Here is a 16273-nt window from a genome sequence, read left to right as displayed (position 1 = left end):
CTCTAATATATGTTTTTCCCTCTTACCACCAGAGGGGAAACTCACCCGATTCTGCTTCCCATATACACAATTTTCACAGAAATAAAAATCCAGAGAGCTATTACTCATACCTTCTACCATACCTTTACCATGAAGTATTCAAAGGCCCTTCTCTCCAATATGTCCAAGCCTTTGATGCCACATCATGGTCTTCTATCCAGAGACCACTAGATTTTCTACTCCACTTTCAGGAACCATAGAACTGTTGCACCCATCAACTACCATGCTACCTTGCAGCTTGTACAGAGTTCCAATTCGAATTCCCCACATCAATACTAGTGCTCCCCGAACCATCTTGCAGGTATCCTTCTTGAACACTGTTTTTACACCTGCATCATCCAACTTGCTTACAAAAGTCAGATTTCTGGCCAATGCAAGAATATGCAGAACACTCGGAAGTGTTCTAACCCTTCCACCTTGCAACTTCAACTTTACTTTTCCGCGACCAACGATTCTAGCCTTCCTATCATCCCCTAAGAAGACATCACCACCATCGTATTTCTCATACTCGCAAAACCACTCTCTATGGGGAGTGAAGTGAAAGGATGCACCTGAGTCAATCAACCATGCCTCATGATCTACATGTGTACTTGAAGAAGCCAAGTACACATCCCCACCTTCATCTGAGGTGGTTTTCGCCTCTGCAGAAGGAGCATCATCAGATCCCTTTCCTTTATCAGGAGCTTTAGATTTACAGTCCCTTTTGTGGTGCCCTTCCTTTCCGCATTTCCAGCACACCACCTTTACAGGTTTTCTTGGAGATTTAGATCTCCCTCTAGATTTAGATCTCCCACTCGATGACTTATTTTTGTTTCTGTTCTAGGACCATCCTCGTATAGACAAGGCATCATAATTCTAGCTCTCCATATTTTTTCCATCTCATCTCCTGCGTTAGCGAGGATGAGACTATTTCATCAAACTGCAAGGCAGTTGCATTGCTACCTATTGCAATAACCAGACTATCCCACGAATCTGGTAGAGAACACAACAAACTGATGCACTTATCTTCATCTGAAATTTTAATATAAATAGATGCTAACTGACTTACCATAGTATTAAATACGTTCAGATGCTCTGTCACCGAGTCTCCATCTTTCATCCTCAGGGTATACAAACTTTTCCGCAGGAAAATTTTATTCACTAGAGACTTAGATTGGTACAAAGTCTCTAACTTGTCCCACAAAGCCTTCACCGTAGCTTCCCTTGATACATTCAACAATACCAAATCTGAGACACGCAATCGTATTGTGCTCTTTGTCTTCCGATCCAACTTCTTCCATTCTTCATCGGACACTCATGTTGGTTTAGTACCCGGGTCTACCGCGATCCACTGATCTTTATCCACCAACAGATCCTCCATCTTGAGTTTCCACAACTAAAAACTCTGACCATTAAATTTCTCGATCTCTATCTTTCCACTGCTTGCCATCTTCTTTCATCACCAGAATCGATCTCATAGATCTCCCACTGAACAGGGTCTACCACAAGCCCGAGTGAAACCCCTCAGCAACAAAGGCATCCCCTTGAAGGAAAAATAACTTTGATACCAAATGTAGGTTTTAACCCCGTATAGAAATCACCTGCATACGAATTCTAAAACACATAAAATAAACAATGCGAGAGCATAACACATAAAACACATATACACAGAGATTTTCCCCTGGATCCCAAAACCGGGACTACTATCTTGATTTTTCATTATGTTCCTTTCAATGTTATATTACATATTTATACATACCGAAGCATCCAATACCATGGACTGAAAACCATTGCATCCAAAATCGTGGACCGAAAACCATCGCATCCAAAAACATGTGTGAAAAACATGATAAATTTTCTGGGGCGCTGCCCCAGACCCCATAGAGTGGGGTTACCTGCACCCCTCAAACCCCCTGTGACTCCCCCCGCTACGCAATTAGTGCAACGAAGGGGGGACTCCGCCCCCCCCAACCCCTCGGTTAATTACGTGGGATAGTCGTGGAAAGAATATAACAAACCCAATAGTAGTGACATCCGTGATGCTACAACTACACTTTGCAGAATATGGTCCATCTTAGGAAGAGAATAATTGTCCTTCAGGGATACTTTATTTAGGTTCCAGAAATCAATGCACAACCTTATCTCTTCAGTCTTTTTTCGTATCGAGACCAAATTTGAAACCCAATCAGAGAATCTAATTGGAACAATGATACCAACTTTAAACAATCTATTTACTTCTTTCTTGATGGATGGCAACAGCTTTGGATTGATTCTCCTCAACTTTTTTCTAAAGGGTTTTTGATCCGGCCTGATAGGAAGGGTGTGCTGAATGATGTTCTTGTCATATACTTTCAAATTTGAGTAATCCCATGAAAAAAAATTAGAAAACTCACAAAGCAATTTAACATACTTAGCCTTTGACTCAGGAGATAATGTTTTTGATAACTTAACAAGCTTGGGCTGGTCTATTTTCCCAATGTTTACATCTTCAACTCCTTTGTGAGTAGGAACCAAGGTTGGTTTTCTCGCCACATCATCTTGATCAAACAACTCCTCTAAAGGTATAAGATCTCTTGGAATAACATTATCCTTCAGCTATAAAACCTCCATCTGATTTACCTCAATATCTTGTTCATCATAATCACTAATATCATCAATGAAAGCATTCTTAAACTCCCCTTCATTCTGCAAAAAGGAATTCATTTCATTGTCATCCCAGAAAACTTGCCAATACGTCAGATTGTTAGGAACAGTAGGTCTGTGTTTGACATGAATTTCAAATTTATTGCTAGAATTCATTGGAATTTTCAGATTCCTTGCTATTGTAGCAAGTGAATTAGCAATGATGTTTTGACTTCTCGACACCACTGTCAATGTGTATTCTGGAAACATTTTCAAGATATCCAGGACTGCATTCCTATAAGCTCTCATCTGTGGATGTTTCACTTGATATTCTCCTTTAACTTGTTTAATCACTAGCTCTGAATCACCATAAACAAAAATCCTTTTCGCATTGAGCTTCTTCAAAATCTTTAGACCTTTAATCAATGCCTTGTACTCTGCTTCATTATTAGAGAAATCAAAAGCTAATTTATAGGAACACACTCTAACATTACTTGGGACTTTGTCTGGCTGAAAAACAGGACTTCGAATCCAAATTCCAATACCTGCACCATCTTTACCCAAAGCACCATCGAAGTCCATGCTCCAAAGGCCATCTTCATCTTCCAGATGTTGGAATTCTACTTTAGTTTTGATCTTACCTTTGCTAGTTGCTTCATTTTTCTTCTCTTCACTGACTTTCTGCTCCTGTGGAGGTTGCTCAGAAGGAATTGCCATTTTTTCCTTTTCTTGATTAAGAACTGCTCTAAAACTCTTGGAAATTTCTGGTACATCATCTACTTCTACAAGCTAAATATCTACATCATTCAATCCACTATCAGTGTACAAAACAAAAGACTCTAAATCTGTATGTACAACATTAATCAGATGATTTATGGGCTTCTCTTTACTAGTGATCATATACTTCATCTTCTTTTCCCGGTACAACTTCCTCAATTGACCGAAAATAGGGATTGTAGCATAAGAGAAGTCAAGTTGTAAAGTGCCTTTAATTTTGGCTCCCCACAATCTAAACAACAACATACCAAATTGAGGTGGTATATCAACTACTACCATGTCCATTAAGACATTCTTGGCTGGGATTTGATCTAAGGAAACCACCAAATCTTTGATGAGACCAATGCAGCAAACTCTACCAGAATCAAATGAGTACAGATCATGATATTTTCAGGTGATATCCAGGCCCAACTTTTCCATTATGGCCTTGCGCATCAAATTGTGGGAAGCTTCAGAATCAAGCATAGCATTATGAAGAATATACTCATGCAGTCTAAGATTCAAATAAAAGGGCGGGCACTTCGCTATCTTCTAGCTGACCTTCTATAGCTGGACCAAAAATAAGTTCAGGGTGATCAACCTCAACATTCACCATGTCAGACAAAGGATCAATTTGTAGTATTCTAGACACATGGTGTTTGTAATGGCTATTCTTAACAAGCTCGATCAAAGGAATGGACACTTTCATTTTAGCAATTTCACTTTCTAAATTAAAAGATGAGACTTTTTCTACCTCTTTGACACCGATGTCTCGCTTATCTGTTTGCTCCTTTGTTGCACTATCCTTTTGCTGATTGTCTTTCTCTTTTGCAGCTGTACTTGTTGATGACTGATTCACCTTGCTAGAATTCTGATCGGCAAGCTCCTTTACCTTTTTATGATCATTTGAGGGATAATTCTTTGATTGAACATCCTTCCTCTTCAGAATAGGATTGACCAGTACATCTCTGCTCCTCAAAGGATATTGTCTCTAATGTGTGCTTGAAGCATTCATGTAACCACGCTGATAATCATCAGATTCGACTTCCAAAACAACAACATTTTCTAAAATGTAGTCCTCATCCTTTAGAATGTCGGAACTTTCTGCAAACTCCTCATCTTTGGTCTGAAATATAGGAATACCATCAGCAGTGAAGAAGTGATTTGTTTCAATTACCGGATCTTCCTCATCTTCTTCTTCCACTCCTTGAACATAATTCTACTGTAAGGGAGTTCTGATCTATTGTTGTTGTTGCGTTGGTTGTTCCAGCGCTTTTTGCTCTATTTGCTTGATTTGGAATTGGGGCTGCTGCTTCCCTCTAAAGTTTGGGTTCCAGATCTGCGGTTCAGCTCTTTCTGTGATGGAAAACTAGTCAACCATCCTTTCCATTGTTCAAATCAATGTATCCATTTTTACATCTGAAGTAGATGCTGCTTCTTTCACAGTCACTCTTTTCTCTGATCTCATTCTTGCTCTTTTGGCCAACAAGTTTTCTTCTACGCTCACAACATGCTTTTGCATGTCTTCTAGAGTTGTAGGATCACATTCCCACAACTGATATGCCATATTGGCATTAAATACATCTGGAAAACTAAGCAAAGCCAATCCCTCTGGTGGTTTGATATTTGCAGGGATAGCATTGTACACTGCATTGAATCTCACACAATAGTCTTGCACACTCTCCCCAACAATTTTTTTGATGTTCTCATATTCAGAAAAAATCTAAAGGGGATTCTTCTTCCCCTCCCACTGATCTAGGAACTGCCTCTGGAGGATGGGAAGAGTAGTGATAGAAGTCGCTGGTAGGGCTCTGAACCATTTCCGAACTTCTCCTCCAAAACTTTGTACAAACAACCTCATTGTCACATCTTCAATTTAAACTTCATGGAGGTCAAAGAAAGCATTCATCTTGCCTACGTGTTGTTGAGCCATAACGGTTGGGGTGCCATCAAAGAAAGGTATTTTGGTTTGATAATCAGTGGGCATGGCACCAAGATTTTGAGGTAAAACAAGGGGTGCATATCGGGCAACCATAACTGGAGGTGGGGGAGGTGGTGGATTTAAAACAAGGATTGGGATATTCGGTATACTCAAAGGGGGATTAATGATAGCTTGAGTGGTGTGAACAATCTGTGAAGAAGAAGGTAGGGGGTGAGAGATAGTTTGGGTGGCAGTATATGCAAAGGAGATATCTCGAAAATTCAAAGATGCCCTATGAGTCTTATTTTGCATCCAAGTGTTTAGGTTTGAAGAGAGGTTCTGCAAATGATCAAGAGTATTAATAAGCTATGAACCTGATTTATTGTGTGAAAACAAGTGTTCAACGGGGTTGTAAAGAGATATAGAGGAATCAACAACTATCTGATCAATCCAACTTAAATATTTACCCCAAAATAAACTTTACTCAAAATTAACATCAAAATCAACATCTTGCAAAGTTTCTAACCTTCCCAGGAGTGAATTAACACGAGAAATGAAATCCTCACTTGATTGTTCTTGTTCTCCAACTAAACTATATTTCTTTGCATTTCTCTTAGATTTTCACCCAATTTTATGAGGATCATTGACAATGGTTGGAGGATTTGGATCTGGATTGGATCAGGTGTACCTTCGGGAAGCTAATATGTCTAATTTTGAAATTTTATATATTGCTTTACAACTTTCCAATTCAGGCTATTAAATTCTAAAACTCATCATCCACACGCTTAAGAATTCAAATGAAACATGCTACTCGGGTGATTTAAATTCTGATATTTCGAGTCCCCAATATGGTCGCCACTATGTTAGCACCTGGATTAAACCTCAGGTTGAAGGAAGGCAATGCTAGGGTAACCACAAACCATGCTTAGCCAGTAGCTAGCCCTACTAGGGTAGGAGAGGGATCTCTCCGTAAGGATCTCAGCCAAGATGAATAGATCAAGAAAATGATATTAGGCTAGGAAGAGTAGCCAAAGGTTTGATTTGGTTTTGAATGGTTTTGTTGTATCAGGAGGAGCCGGGCCGTTTGAGCAAGGAAATTAGGTCAAAATTGTAGGGTTTTCGATGGGGAAAGGTAGGCACAAGGCTCAACACCCTAGGGTTTGATGGGTGAGGTGATTCAAGACAGGTGAGGAGATATAAAGAGCATGTGAGCAACATGGGTTCTTTCAAAACTGAAGAAAACATAGACTGTGAATATTTTCCCAAAACATAGCATAAGTATTATGGGTTCTGCCTATCAACTTGAAAACATCCACTTAAAGAGTATGAAATGATGAAATGGAGTCAACAATACATTTTAACACATGGAAAAGTAAGAAAAACTGAATTGAACATCATACCACATGGATTCCAAATAAATAGCTGCAGCTTTTCATGAATCTCCTTCCAAAATTGATACAAAATGATGTCTACTCAAAGCATAAGCATCCAATTGAATCCAACCCTTTACAATGAGAAAGAAGGAGAAGATATAGACCCCAAACAACTCATACTAAGCTCAAGGGGTCAAGTCCATGAGAAGAGGAGCTCTTTCTAACAAGATCTGAACTACTAAAAAGAAAATAGGGTTGTCAAAGTGACTCATCCCTAACTCAAACAAACTGATACATTACACCTCATGAGCTTGTTTTATCTGATTAATCTACCCCAGTAAGCTCTAGAAGCATCATAATTACATTCAATTGATCAATTACAAGGATAAAATCATGATTTGCCAAGGTGAAAATGAAAACTGGGACAAAATAGTGAGAAACTAGACAATTTGTCAAATGCGCAGCACCAGTGCTAGGTGCGCAACGCCAATGCCAGGCACACAGCACCAATGCCAAGCGCACCCTTCAACTTCAACTGCACTTTTGGAGGCCTTCCCGATGTCCAAATCAGACCCACAATAGCTTGTTGGAAATTGCGGCCTCTTTTCTTTCCAGAACATCTTGAATTTTTCCATTTGGAGTTCATTTGCCCTATCAAAAGTCAATTATCCCAACACTTCTCAACGCATAGTGCGCAGGCCAAAAAGAGGGAAAAAAGGTAATTTTTGGGTGTTTTTTTTTACCTTTTTCCCAACCAGTTCTCCTCCAAATCCTTAGAAAAAGTACAGGGTGTATGTACTTATCACTAGAAACCCAAAAATGTTGATCTTTTTCTAATTAGATTCCTCAAAAAAGAGCACAACGCCCATGGCACTGCGTGTTTTCCTTCCATGATTGTGCAAACAATGGACTGAAAAGCACAACAACTTCTTCCAACTCAAAAATGATCCATCATGCCCAAAAATGTGTTTTTATGACTAATCAAAGATTAGAGGCATGTAGGGATGCCTCAGCAAGCATGTCAAGTCTCCTCCTCTCCTCTTGCTTAGTCAATTTGTTAATTTTCTCATGAGCTCTTTTGAGCTTGCTCCTTGCCACTTGGTTTCTCCTTGCATAATACTTGGCCATCTTCCTTTGCAACTCCACATCTATGTTTTCTTTTTCCAAGAGGGTCTCCAAGTGTGTGTTCACTTTCTCAAGCCAAGACTCTTTGTTTTCAGCTATGTCCTTGAGCAATTGTTTATTTAGAGTGAGCTGCTCCTCCAATTTTGCCTCTTTTTGTCTTTCAAGCTCTAAGGCCTTTTTTAATCCTCTTGTTATTGGCCATTTTCTTTGTCCTTGTTCATCATTTGGCTCTCCATAATCCCCATAAGCCTCATTAAGCTGAAATTTGTCTTTCTCAGCTTCCCTCTTCGCCTTGATGTACTTGATTTGCATCAACTCCTGCTTATCCTCTAGCTTCTTGTTCTCTTGCTCACAAAAGGAGATAACATATTGAGCTATTTGTAAATTAACCTCAAGCTCCTTGATGTTGGCATCCTTTGATCTCAAGGCAGCTTGAGAAGATTTGTTTCCCTCCTCATCATTAGTGTCCACAAGGAGAAATTCCTTTTCAATGTCATGCTCTTCATGTTGCTATTTGACCTTTGCTTCCTCTACCATTTTATCCTTCCCTTTAACTTGTAATGCTGATGACGAAGGAAAGGCCCCTCCCACTTTCCATGGGGTAAACACCTGCCTCTTTCCCCTCTGATAGGTGAAAGGAAATCGCTGCAAACTTCTCCTTTATGGTATACTACTATGACCATGCTCAGCATGTACATCATATCCCTCCATTTCATTATGTTCATCATGTCCCTCATCACTATCATCGTCTCTAGTGGGTGAATGAATGACTACATGAAATGATGATGTAGATGGTGTGGAGGTGTCTTGTGACCTATTGAAGATGAGTAATAAGAAGACTGTGGTGGATGAGAAGAAGTATATGGATGAGCGGAGGATGATGGAGGAATGTGGGGAGCTAGTTGAGTAGGTGGTTCATTGAATATCTCATTAGCTATGAAGGCCTCCCAAGTAATGCCTAGTTGATCTAAGTGATGGAGGACTATCATTTTGAGAAGAGAATGATGGAAAATACTATGCATTTGATGAGCTGAGTCCCTTTTCTGAGCAATATATGTCATCTTGTCAATACTCCTAAAAAGGTAATATGGAAAATTGAGCATTCTTACCCTGGTAAAGTGCATGAGAAGCCTGATGTGGTATGAGTATAGTTGAGAAAACCTGTTCTCACATGTGAAATACCTCATGATTATCTTCATCAATGGAACATACTTGTCCAAAAGATAAGAGAAAGGGAAAATTCTCTTCTCATCATTTCTGAACCTTGTTTTAAGATATGGCTCATAAAAACTGTGATGCAGCTCTTTCTACTTGAACCATTTCTCTCATGCATTTGGAATTCTAGTGCCTTGTGATATAATGGATAAAGATGTAGTGAATGTGACGGCAGCTAAAGTGACCTGGTTGTTTTTCAAATTGAGGATGAACTGCTTGGTTAACTATTGATGAAAATTCAACGTCTCAACCCTTTGGCAAAACTCTAAACAACCCATCTGCCTGAGACATGATACTGCAAGTCGTGATGCCATAAGTTCTGTTGTATCAGTGGGTTTAAATCTAATAATTCTCCCTCCTTTCTTGGTTGGCCTCTTGGGTTGTCTTTTCCCCTCCTCTAAACTACTGTATTCTTCCATGCTTTATAGGTGAAAATTTTAGGAACTAATATATATGCCAAGATGAGTGAAACAGTGAGGAGGTGGAGTGAAATATAGTGAGGGTGATTGGAATGTGAAAAAGTATAAGAAGTACTACAACTTTGATCAAAGAAGTGATTTTGGAAGCATGCAATGGAGCTTTGCTAGGGTTTCAAATTTTAGAGTGCCAATTTTCTTAATTGATGGAGAAAAAGAGATGCTGAGCCACTTACTTGTTTGAATGCAGGTAGTTGAAGCTTTTGTGGCTTTGAGCAAATGAAGGAAATGATGTTTTGGCTCCCCTAGGTTTTGCCAGGCTCCTCTGGCCAAACGCGTAGCAGCAAGTGCCAGTGGGCAATGCCCCTAGCAAGCGCACCCTTCGCCCTACATGCACGCATCACCGTTAAATTTAACTTAGGATCGAACTGGAAAATGCACCCTTAACCCTATGTGCAACACCATCTCCTAGTGCGCAGTGTCCTTAGCAAATGCACCTTTCTGATTTTTTCCTCCTTCTCTCAATCTCCTCTTTGCCAAGGAGAACTTAGGATTCAAAGGAACTAATGAATTTTGAAAAATGCCTTTGAAACTTTATATAGAGGATGATTTTGATTTTTCTCAAGAAAAAACCCACTCTATAATTTTTGTTTGGAACTTTTTATTTTGTTTTCAAATCTCTCTCTATTGTTCTCTTTCTCTGTCTCTTTTCAGGTGAATGAAGCTTTGATTGAGATGATTTGTTCAATGGCTCATTTCTTGCAGCAAGGAGACATGATTTGGGTAGCATGGGAACAATTATTACATATAATGACTTAAATTACATCAAAAAAGATATAAGCAAACTAAAATACTCTATTTTCATCTCAAAAACATGTTTTTGAGATGAAAATTACATCAGTGAAAATGAGAACTTTATACAATAACCATAACTTCACTATTTGTTTATTGGTCTTCCTCGTATTTTTTTTACCCTTTATTTACATTTGAAACTATGCTTTTTACCTTGGCAGTGGACCCTAAGACCTAATGAAAAGACCTTGAAAGTGAACCCTAAGACCTAATGAAAATAGAACTGCCTTGACTATAAAAATATCATAATTGAAACCATACTTGAATGCAACATGGAGATGGGTCAGAAAATATACCTTATGAGGAAAAATTTTATTTTCTGAGAAGAAGACAACCATCAGTGGACCATTTTTGAATGACCTAGTGGGATGATAAAAAATCTAGTATGGGACACCTAAGATGAAAATGCAAAGAGCAGATTTGATCCCTGATGGAAGTATGTAGATATTGACACTAACACTACCCATACCACCGGATTAGAGCCATCAAATTTATACATGTCTATCTTGCGTGGTCGAGGGTGGGAATGTTGGTGATTTCCATGGAAGTGAATATGATGGCCATATTCTCCTTCAGGGTCTTCATTAAAACCATGTGCCTTCGAATGTAACCCTGATGAGCTCCTATTGAATGTGTCCATGATTTTTTTCATTTGATCTGCTAAGATCTAGAAAGAAGCCAACTATTTTTCAAGGCTCTTGATTTTCTCGTTGGCCATGGCTTGAGCTCTGGTTTCTACCATACATAGATCTGAGTCACTTGCCATCACTTTGAAAAAATTTGGGACCGCCTGGAATTTGAAGTTGACAAGTGAATGGTACCACAGTGATTAGATCGTCGTCCTGATTCTTATGGGCTAAGTCTCTTATAAGTGTCTCGGGAAGGCCTCAGACTTTTTTTTTATACTTCGAATGGATTTTTACTCCCCGCTTATCAATACCGCAGTGGACAAATTACATAAAACTTAATCTTGCCCAATGCCCTACGCGAATCGCCCCAGGGTATAGGAGCCACAAGCCTCACTGCACAAATGGTAATATCTTCTTGTGAAACCCTAACTGTTGAATGTGAGTTGGATTGTGGTTGTGACAGAACCCCAGCTGCTAGATCTGAATGGTACTGTGGCGATAGAACCTTAACTGGTGGATCTGACTGTCGTGGCGCTGATAGAATCCCAACTGCTAGATTTGATCTGGAAAAGAAGATGATGGGCGATCTTCTGAGAAACGAGGGAACTATGGTCTCAAGAAGTGTCAGGTGCTACAGATCGCAATATACATAAGGGTCCAACAATAGTACTCGACCCAATCTTTTAGGGCACTAACTAATGAGGATCAACCATACCCTTAGCCGTACTACCCGACTACCCTATCGTACATTCGAGTAATCTCCCCAAGTGCTGTTTTCGGTGTACTATAGCAGCAAGATGACCGACAGTTTATCTAAGGAGAGGTTTCAGGTGAGCTGCGGGGGCTTCTAATATACCTTGAGGTTACGTGGAAGACAGTGCCTATGCGTTCTATCTAATGCACTACTACTCGAAGGGGTACCCATTGGGGTTACAAGGGAGTCCAATAAGCATGACCACCTCTTGTATTTCCTGCATGCATACCTCCCCAAATCCATAGGTTTATGCGCTCAACAACAAATCTCGTGGTTTAAAGATGTCGGAACACGTCTCTAGCCTAAAAACATTTATGCCCAAAAATGGAGATACTGTTATAGACATTTTTGTGCCTCGCAGCATGGAGCATGAAATGTCAATAATTACAGGGATCCTCAGTCCCTAAACATGTTGTTCTTACCCCTAGAGGAACAAGGTCAGCAAACCACAACACTTACTATCAGTTCTCCACCTGAAAACACTTAAAAACAGGCTATTTTTGGATCATGTCAGCTGCTCCACTGAGCATCTGCGCTGAATGTCAACTGCTCCTCCTTGTACCTGCGCTGAAAGTCAACTCTAATGAAGGCTACCTGCGCTGGGCGAGATTGGCCAAGTGGCACAGTCATTCTGCAAGGTGTCAATTGCCCAGGAAGCTTCCAAACTGACACTTGGTTCAAGGAATTCGCCCTGTGATGAGTAAGAGGTACTTGATCTCCATGTGGAAGCAAGGATCTCCAAGTGGACTCAAGAACTGAAGTTTAACTGAAGAGGGAGAGGACACAAGGCAGCTTTATGTCAGTCTCAAGCTGACTCATCCTTTCCCCTTCTACCCTATATATAGAGCTCTTCTATGAGGTCTAAGGAGGCTGGAATTTTGTGCAAAGCAAGGAAGTGCTGTTGGTTTACAGTTAGAGCTATTGGGTGATTGCTTTTATAGAGGGGAAGAGGAGATTTCTTGCTGTTGGGGAGGTGCTGCTGGATTGGAGCCATTTATGGTTGTAACCTTCTCAAAACCTTTTTCTTCTATCAATAAAGCTTTGATGTTCTCCTATATACTTGTATTGCAATGATGTATTGTTTTTATCTGTATATTTGATTCATTCTAATCCATGCATCAGTTATAAGTACATGTTTCTTGTAGTTTCCCTCTCTTGTTTTTGCAGGATCTTTGTGTAGCTGGGCCGGCAAAGGGAGCAAGGAGCTGGGAACAAGAGGCAAAGAGAGAAGACAGGATCGACAAAAGCGAAAGACATCGGTTGGTCAATCTTTTCTTCCTTCTCTGTACTTTCATAAAGGAAAAATATCAAAGCTTTACTTTCAGTTGTTGCTAAGGAACTATCACCCTTAGAGTAGGGATAGGGTCATTCCGAGTCGGATACTTTTCCCCACAACAGATACCACCGGCCCTAGAAAGCGCTCTAATACCACTTGTTATGCTCTTTACCTCGAGAAGATGTTAGAATACTAAATATACCGAGAAATACAATCCAAAACACAGAACAATATGAGAAAAACAACAACTATTTTATTATTCAAAGATGAAAGCAATGTTCACTTGCCTCTTTGAGGGCGCAACCTCTAGAAGATCAGAGCTCAATTACAAAATAAGACTCTACACTCCTCAATGGGGAGTCTTTATCCTTTATATAGGATTCATACATGCAATACCATGGGTCAGTACCATGGTTCCATCTATCTAATACCATGGCCCATTTGCAACTAACTGTGGTCCCCTTCTTAAATGTGGGTCAACCACTTACAATTATTAATACGGGCTCTATTGACTCTTTAACTAACTATAACTATGACTCGACCCTATTACATAAATAAAGGGGTTAGGGTTGGACCCTAACAACGTCTGCCTTTTGTCAGGCTTTGGTTTGGTCATTGCTATAAAGTTCTGGAAAGTCACTATTATAAGGTTCTCAGGCTATCTATTGTGGTTTTTCTTTGCGATTGGTTATGATTTGGGTTATTTCCAATAAAACATTGATGACTTATGTTATTTGAATTACAAGGATAAACCTAGGGTCAATAATGGAAGATCTTTGACTTCCTATCACAATCAAACATATGATCCACTACAACACTAAAGAAAGGTAGAGAGTGTTGTAAAGGTCATTCAACTATTCTGTTGGAAACTACCCTTTGACTCATTCAAAGTCTGTTCAAATTAGATTCAAATTAAGCTTTTGAGATCTTCTAAGTTAGGCTAAGATATCCATTGAAGATTGGTTTATTGTTTGAATTACATTTTATGTAGTTTCTAGTTAAGAGATAAGGGGAGTTTGTTATAATTTCCCATTTTGTATAAATACTCATCTCTGGGCTAAGTTAATAGGGATACGAATATAAGAGGAAGAGATGCAGAGTAATGCTTGGGATTACATCCTATTTGTAAGGAGGGAGTTTGTAACTCATTTGCACTATTGTAGTGAGAGCCGATCCATCTTTGTAGACATGGAATCGAGTTTAGAGGCAATAGAGGACTTGCATTACTGTAAGTCTTTATTTTTTTATGTAACTTGATTCATCTTTATAGTAATATTTATTTCTGTAATTGGTTGCATAACAATACTGCTTTCTCCTTTATTGAAAGTAACTGCTTTATCTTTTAGATATCATTTATGGTATATGAGTATATTTGTTTGGCTTTAACACTATTGTTAAATGTTTACTAAAATGCTCATTTAAAACCTGGTCAATCTATATTGTAGGGTTAATCAGGAATAAGTTATGAAACTCTATATTGTATAAGGACAAACCTTTATCTCCTTGAGCTGCTAGCTATCTAACACTTTAATATTATATATTTTTTTCTTTATACATGTCATATATTTGAACTAATTTAGTATTGTGGCATGAATCTTTTTTTTCTTATGCATATGTTTGATTGATAATTGGAGATGTGTGAAGTTGGATGTATGTTGACTATTTAATAGGCATTTATTTGTATACATTTTCTTAGACATGGATTAGATCTTGGAACTATTTCCCTGATCTATTTCCTTTATCTTATTCCAATTTCAACATGCTTCTATATATTTTTCCTTTTCTTGTAGGTTTCTCTTGTTTTAGGGAAAGACTAATCCTTCCTTCAATCAAGATAGGTCTAGGATTAGATGCATATTATATTATAATTTACATTTGGTTATACTTTATGCATCCTAGAAGTCCCCTCATATAGGGGTAGTCTTTAGAGTGGTTTGACTGGGCCATAAAGTCATCTTAAGGATCACTTTCTTGCTGGATCAGAAACAAGAGTTGATTTGATATCTCTTCTCTATTGGTAGGTGAAAGACATACTTTAAACTACTAGAGATAGAGAGAGTATGACTGGACCCAATTGAACTAGTCGGAACCACCATTTCAACGCATAAATAGTTTCTTTAAGTTCCCGACTGGGTGGTCTCCCTTAGAATGTTGAAGGGTCATTTTTCTCGATGAACATTTTTGGTGCTAGAAGGAGGGCCTGACTTAAATTGTTTGTTAAAGTTTTTATTTTTGAATTTTAAACATTGAATTATGGGTTCCCCCAAAAAACCTCCTTGGAGATGCTTTAGTGTATCACAATCAAACACTACTCCAATAAAGGGATTTAAAAGATTGTCAAAGGTAAAGTTCAATTGTAAGTTTTCTACCTTCAATAACCTTTTTCAATTGATTTCAAATTCTCAAAAATTTAATACTGATGAGGTTGATCTTGGCATAATTTTGGCATATACTTTGACAAGATAAGAAAAGAACTGGCGTCTTTCACTTCCATTTGCCTCAATACATAGTTGGGATGCGTTTACTGCAATGTTCCTTCCGAATTTTCAATGATACAATTACATAAAGGTGTGCAAACAACTACTTGAATTGCTTGGGATAGAAGGTGAGCCCTTGGATCATTTTTCGGTTAAACTTAAATTGACATTAATGCTCTTTAAATCCAATGTCTTACATTCTGGACATCAATTAAAGAGTTGGTTTAAGTATTTAATTTCTCTTCCTTGTAATTCTAATGAAGAATCAGATACTAAGGAAGACAATAATAAAGTTAGTCATGACAATGAAAATATTGATCTTGGTTTTCTTCATCTTCAAAAATTCTTTTAACTGATTCCCAATCCTCAAATGGATCTGTTTTTGAAAGTGAAAAGATAAAAGTTCAAATACTTCCTCTCATAGTCATAATGATTTCAATGATTATAAATCAACTCTGATTTCTGAATCCTATAATGATAATGTACCTTCTTGCAATTTTAATCTTAAGGATAATAATGATTTTAAATTCATAATCATTTGTAAAAAGGAAATATCTATAAACAAACTTCCACTATGTTGTAAATAATCTGTAACATAGATGTATATTACAAATTGCCTTTCTCTCATTCTTTTCAAATTCCATTCTTTGTTCAATTTATGTTTTGAATTTGTGCACATACTACATTGGCATTATGAGCTTCATAGCATGAGACTCTCATCAAATACATTAATCAACATATTGGAAAATGCATTTCAGAAATTCAATCATAAACATTGTCTACCTCTAATTTTGATATTCAATTTTATGATTATGAGTGGTCAATTTGTTTCTGATTGT

Source organism: Pinus tabuliformis, chromosome 5_2 (genome assembly GCF_031772625.1).
Source record: "Pinus tabuliformis cultivar Carrire ecotype Pingquan chromosome 5_2, CPIR1, whole genome shotgun sequence".
Classification (NCBI taxonomy): domain Eukaryota; kingdom Viridiplantae; phylum Streptophyta; class Pinopsida; order Pinales; family Pinaceae; genus Pinus; species Pinus tabuliformis.
The sequence above is the reverse complement of the archived record's forward strand: the minus strand, read 5'-3'. Positions refer to the sequence as shown.